The sequence below is a fragment of the Oncorhynchus tshawytscha genome, linkage group LG06, assembly GCF_018296145.1.
Source record: "Oncorhynchus tshawytscha isolate Ot180627B linkage group LG06, Otsh_v2.0, whole genome shotgun sequence".
Classification (NCBI taxonomy): Eukaryota; Metazoa; Chordata; class Actinopteri; order Salmoniformes; family Salmonidae; genus Oncorhynchus; species Oncorhynchus tshawytscha.
In genome coordinates, this window is record NC_056434.1 from 46,755,595 (window position 1) to 46,762,159 (window position 6,565).

A 6,565-nucleotide genomic window follows, 5' to 3' on the forward strand; every position below is an offset into this window, starting at 1 on the left:
TTTTGCAATTGTATATATTTAAAAAAAACTTTCATATCACATTTACATAAGTATTCAGACCATTTTCTCAGTACTTTGTTGAAGCACCTTTAGCAGCGATTACAGCCATGAGTCTTCTTGGGTATGACTCTACAAGCTTGGAACACCTGTATTTGGGGAGTTTCTCCCATTCTTCTCTGCAGATCCTGTCAACCTCTGTCAGGTTGGATGGAGAGCGTTGCTACACAGCTATTTTAAGGTCTCTCCAGAAATGTTTGATCGGGTTCAAGTCCGGGCTCTATTTGGCCCACTCAAGGACATTCAGAGACTTGTCTTGAAGCCACTACTGTGTTGTATTGGATGTGTGCTTAGGGTCGTTGTCCTGTTGGAAGGTGAACCTTGACCCCAGTCTGGGGTCCTGAGCGCTCTGGAACAGGTTTTCATCAAGGATCTCTCTGTACTGATCTCTCTGTACTTTGCTCCATTCATCTTTGCTGAAAAACATTCCCACAGCATGATGCTGCCACCACCATGCTTCACCGTAGAGATGGTGCCAGGTTTCCTCCAGACGTGACACTTGGCATTCAGTCCAAAGAGTTCAATCTTGGTTTCATCACACCAGAGAATCTTGTTTCTCATGGTCTGAGCGTCCTTTAGGTGCCTCTTGGCAAACTCCAAGCTGGCTGTCATGTGCCTTTTACTGAGGAGTGGCTTCTGTCAGGCCACTCTACCATAAAGTCCTGATTGGTGGAGTGCTGCAAAGATGGTTGTCCTTCTTGGTCACCTCCCTAACCAATGCCCTTCTCCCCCGATTGCTCAGTTTGGTCGGGCGGCCAGCTCTAGGAGTCTAGGTGGTTCCAAACTTCTTCCATTTAAGAATGATGGAGGCCACTGTGTTTTTGGGGACCTTAAATGCTGCAGACATTTTTTGTTTCTTCCCCAGATCTGTGCCTCGACACAATCCTGTCTCGGAGCTTTACGGACAATTCCTTCGACCTTATGGCTTGGTTTTTGCTCTAACATGCACTGTCAACTGTGGGACCTTATATAGACAGGTTTGTGCCTTTCAAAATCAAGTCCAATCTATTGAATTTACCACAATAAAGTTGTAGAAACATCTCAAGGATGATCAATGGAAACAGGATGAACCTAAGCTCAATTTCGAGTCTCGTAGCAAAGGGTCTGAATACTTATGTAAATAAGGCATTTCTGTTGTTTTGTTTTTTTATAAATTTGCTAACATTACTAAAAACCTGATTTTCAATTTGTCATTATAGGGTAGTGTCTGTAGATTGATGAGGGATTTTTTTAAATAATCCATTTCAAAGTAAGGCTGTAACCTAACCAAATGTGGAAAAGGTCAAGGGGTCTGAAAGCACTGTATATGACGCCAGAGCTCTGGCTCTCTTCTTTACATCGCTGTATGGGTTTCATGTGTACGTGTGTACCTTGCGCAACAAAAACATTCCCCCATCCCTTCTGCTAATTGGGCCACTTTAGCAAATGTGTTGTTGTCTGAGTGAGGGGAATGCTGTAAATCGAGAGGAGTCAATGTGTTCTGAAAGATGAGATGTTGGGTTTTTTAATAATACCGCTTTGATGTCATACAAGCAAACCACAGAGCCTTGGGTTCAAATGTGCACTTCACATGAGCATATTTGGAACAGACTGAGCGTTTGATTGTCATACTGTGAAGACAATTTGCCGCAGAACACGCACTTGAATGACACTCATGACTCCATTCTGTGCGCACCAAAATTACAATCTGTTTGTCTGAAGGGTTTTATGAAAGCCTAACACTGTAAGATTGTATTTTATAACTTAGCTGGTCATGTTGGCAATAGAATAAGCTTTAAAATGATGCCCACCTGACTCAGATTGTGATTTATTATGGAATGTTTTTGGATTGGGTAAACAACAATAGTAATTGTGTGATTGCTTCAGTTCCTCAACGGCACAGCTAGGAAAGCTCAAAAAAGCACCTTATAGTTGAAGGCTCTTTCCTTGAGTCATAAAAGTGCATTGAAATAACTTAGGAACCATGCATATTTTGAAGAGGTGTGTTGCCACTTAGAAACACCAGTTAGACCATTCACTCCAACCCTTGTAATCGTTTTTTATTATGTTGCACCTGCCACCAAGTGTACATGAATATTTTTACATTACTAATGTATCCAGAGTATTTTCTGATTGTGTTATAGACAAATGCCGCGAAAAGTACAAAAAATGTCAAATGCACATACAGTGCCTTCAGAAAGTATTCACACATCTTGACTCCCCCCCAAATTGGTGTTACAATGTGTGATTAAAATGGATTTAATAAAAAAAAATGTTGTCAACAATCTACACAAAATATTCTGTAATGTCAAAGTGTAGGGACAATTCTAAAAACAATTATGGAAAATTAAAAATCTAATATATCTTGATTAGATAAGTATTCAATCACGAGTCAATACGTTATAATCACCTCTGTCAGTGATTACAGCTGTGAGTCTATCTCGGTAAGTCTAAAATAAGAGCTTTCCACACTTGAAATGTGCAATATTACCCTTTTACTTTTTTCAGAATTCTTCAAGCTCTGACAAATTGGTTAATGATCATTGCTAGACAACACTTTTCAGGACTTGCCATAGATTTTCAAGCAGGTTTAAATCAAAACTGTAACTCGGACACTCAGAAACATTCACTGTCTTCTTGGTAAGCAACTCCAGTGTAGATTTTGCCTTGTGTTTTATGTTATTGTCCTGCTGAAAGGTGACTTCATCTCCCAGTGTCTGGTGGAAAGCAGACTAAACTAGATTTTCCTCTAGGATTTTGCCTGTGCTTAGCTCTGTGCTTAGCTCTCTTTGCCTGTGCTTAGCTTCTGTCTCTTTTTTATCCTAGAAAAAAACAGTCCTTAACAATGACAAGCATACCCATAACATGATGCAGCCACCGCTATGCATGAATATATGGAGAGTGGTACTCAGTAATGTATTGTATTGCATTTGCCTCAGACATAACACTTTGTATTAGTTTAGTGCCTTGTTGCAAATGGGATGAATGTTTTGGAATATTTGTATTCGTTCCCCTCTGTCAGTTAGGTTAGTATTGTGGAGGAACTACAATGTTGTTGATCCATCCTCAGTTTTCTCCTATCAACGCCATTAAACTCTGTAACTGTTTTAAAGTCACCATTGTCCTCATGGTGAAATTCCTGACCGGTTTCCTTCTTCTCTGGCAACTGCGTTAGGAAGGATGCCTGTACCTTTGTAGTGACTGGGTTTATTTATACACCATCCAAAGTGTAATCAATAACTTCACCATGCTCAAAGGGATATTAAATGTCTTGAAGAAGATATTTGACAGTCTAGGTTTGCGATAAAATATGTCACCAATTACTGTTCCAAAAGGATTTTAAAGAAATTCAAGAAACATATTTTGTCAGGTATTCTACTGAATAGTGGCACTCTAAACATGTGCAAATTCCCATAGCATCACAGACATTTTAAAAGTGCAGGGTTTGTGCAACATTGCTATGCCTTCATTTTTTGTCTTACATGATTGATTTACATACTGTATGAAGAGAAAGCTGAAGTCTAGCTATCCATTGACGTAAATAAATATATCACTTGTCTGATTCCCAGTTAATCCACTAGATGGCAGTAGTAGATCACATGATGTCTCTTGGCCACTTCAAACCAGTTGTGTCTGGTCTTGGTAGTGAGTTACTGTGCCAAAATGGCTGAAATGGTTTTCAAGCCTGACATCTTAAAATTACCTTAGCAATCAGGGCTAACTACCTTAGCAATCCGAGTTTTCACGTTTTTTGTTGTTGTTGAAATAACACACAGACAGGTGAAGACACTTCAAACGTCTTTTCCCATTCCCTTTCCTACTGTAAACAATGATCTAACTAAACAGAGGATGGGGGGCTGGGGGGAGATTCTTATGACATAAGAGAGGGGGAGGGGGACCCCCCAAACTCAATGGGCCTTGTACAGGGCCCAAAACAATCGCTCTGAGTTTTTACCCATCTACCAATAGGTGCTCTTCCTTGCAAGGCATTGGAAAACCTCCCTGGTCGTTGTGGTTGTATCTATGTTTGAAATTCACTGCTCGACTAAGGGACCTTACAGATAATTCTATGTGTGGGGTACAGAGATGAGGTAGTCATTTAAAAAAAATCATGTTAAACACTATTATTGCACACACAGTGAGTCCATGCAACTTATTATGTGACTTGTTAAGCAAATGTTTATTCCTAGGCTTTTTTTTATTATTATCTAGGCTTATCATAACAAAGCGGTTGAATACTTATTGACACAAGACATTTCAGTTGTTTGTTTTTTTTATTAATAAAAAATGTAAAATACAGTTTTGACATGTTGGGGCATTGTGTGTAGGCCAGTGACAAATCTCAATTTAATACATTTTAAATTCAGGCTGTAACACAACAAAATGTGGGAAAGTCTGTAAATATGCATGTATACAAATTAAGGCACTAATATCAACCGTGTAATGTTTGGATTCAGTCTTGTGTCAGGTGAACTGTTCTGCCCTCACTTTTGGTCTGAATCTCCAAAGTGTTCTCTTTCAATTGGTAACAATGGTCATTCTGTTTGAAATGTTTCAACTTTGCCCTAATCCAAATTGGCCATTTTCCCTGATGATTGACATTGAGAAACACAGAACACATTCCTGCTAACCTGTTTTTCACTGATGCGGAACAGCCAAAAGACAATGGAATGTATCTACTTTGCAATAAGCTTCAGGACACAGCAGGCTGTATTCACGATCACATGAGCAGCATGACATATCGAACTGAAACGTTCATCATCAAATGAAACACAGCAAATGAACACAATCCCAAATCCATTATTTTAATATCAAGGTGAAAGTTTCCCTCGGGTTGTGAGGTGAAAGTCTCAATTGCAATGGTTTTGTTCTTATTCAACACAATTAACAGACAAGTCAGTACTATTCAAAGCCTGAAGATCAACAAACCAGAAGCTAAGTTTACAAATGTACCCAAACCAGGTAGGCTACAATAGCTGCTGCCACATCTCCAAGGCAGGTGAATTAGTCATCATCGACAACATCACCACTTTCTACAGGAGTACTGCCAGGTGTCTGAGACAGTAGAGTAGCTACTCAAGAGTATCCTGGCAAGCAATACAATGCACAAAGCCATGTATGTCTGCAAACTGGGCCATGAGGATCGCTCCAAAAACAGCAAGGCCTGTTGATCTGTCGGAAGTTTGCCAAAATCGACAAACCACTACTTTGGGGAGTTTTAGACTTGATTGAAGGGATCAGAGTGCAACCCCTACTATTTTGAAAGCTTTTTGTCAATCATTATTCAAACTAGCTAACGTTAACTTTATATTAGCTCGTTTGTAGGTAATAAAGTGGTAACGTTTGATATGTATCATCCTTGGATAGCTAAGTACAGTAGGTATGGACCACAGGTATATTAACATTTTAGCTAGCAACCCAAGACTAAGGGGCTAGCTAGCTACCAGGCAGAGGATTAAAAACATAATATGACAACTCGTTCACGTTGATAACGTTATCGGCAAATAGCAGTGGTTCAATCTTCTCAGTGTAACAGTTGGGTTATGGTGCTATTTGGAGTACAACACATTTCTCATTCCTGGATTGAGGTTCTTTTCCCGAGCTATATCTCACGCCGGGGTCCGCGCTGTCTTAATATACACAGGATTGCCGTCTAGTGTCGACCATCCTCCCTTGCAATTAACAATTTCTTTGAGTTTCCATCTTCCGGTACTGGAATGTTGACATACTTCCGGTTTCGGAGCCTTTGGATCAGAGAGCTCTCTAGTTAACATGTTGTCACAGGGCTCTCCTTCAGGGTCATGCATGATACCTAAATGTTCTCCCATTCCTGTGTGTTGCAACATCGTGCATGTGTTGATCCAGTGGGAAAAATGGCTGAGAGAGTATGTACAGTTGAAGTCAGAAGTTTACATACACTTAGGTCGGAGTCATTAAAACTCGTTTTCCGGAGCCTCCCGGATGGCGCACTGCATCGCAGCGCCAGCTGTGCCACCAGAGACCCTGGGTTCGCGCCCAGGCTCTGTCGCAGCCAGCCGTGACCGGGAGGTCCATGGGGCGACGCACAATCGGTCTAGCGTCGTCCGGGTTAGGGAGGGTTTGGCCGGTAGGGAAATCCTTGTCTCATCGCCGGGCGCAATGCGCGCTAACCAAGGTAGCCAGGTGCACGGTGTTTCCTCCGAGAAATTGGTGCGGCTGGCTTCCGGGTTGGAGTGTTAACCTTCGTCTCTCCCGAGCCGGTACGGGAGTTGTAGCGATGAGACAAGACAGTAATTACTAACAACAATTGGATACCGCGAAAAAGGGGGGGAAAAAAAAAAAAAAACTCGTTTTTCAACCACTCCACAAATTTCATGTTAGCTTCTTTTTTTTTGGTTAGGTGTTGTTCATTTTTCCACTTATAATTCACTGTTTCACAATTCCAGTGGGTCAGAAGTTTACATACTGTGCAGCTTGGAAAATTCCAGAAAATTATGTCATTGGCTTTAATGACATGACAATGCTAAGTGACATAATTTGAGTCAATTGG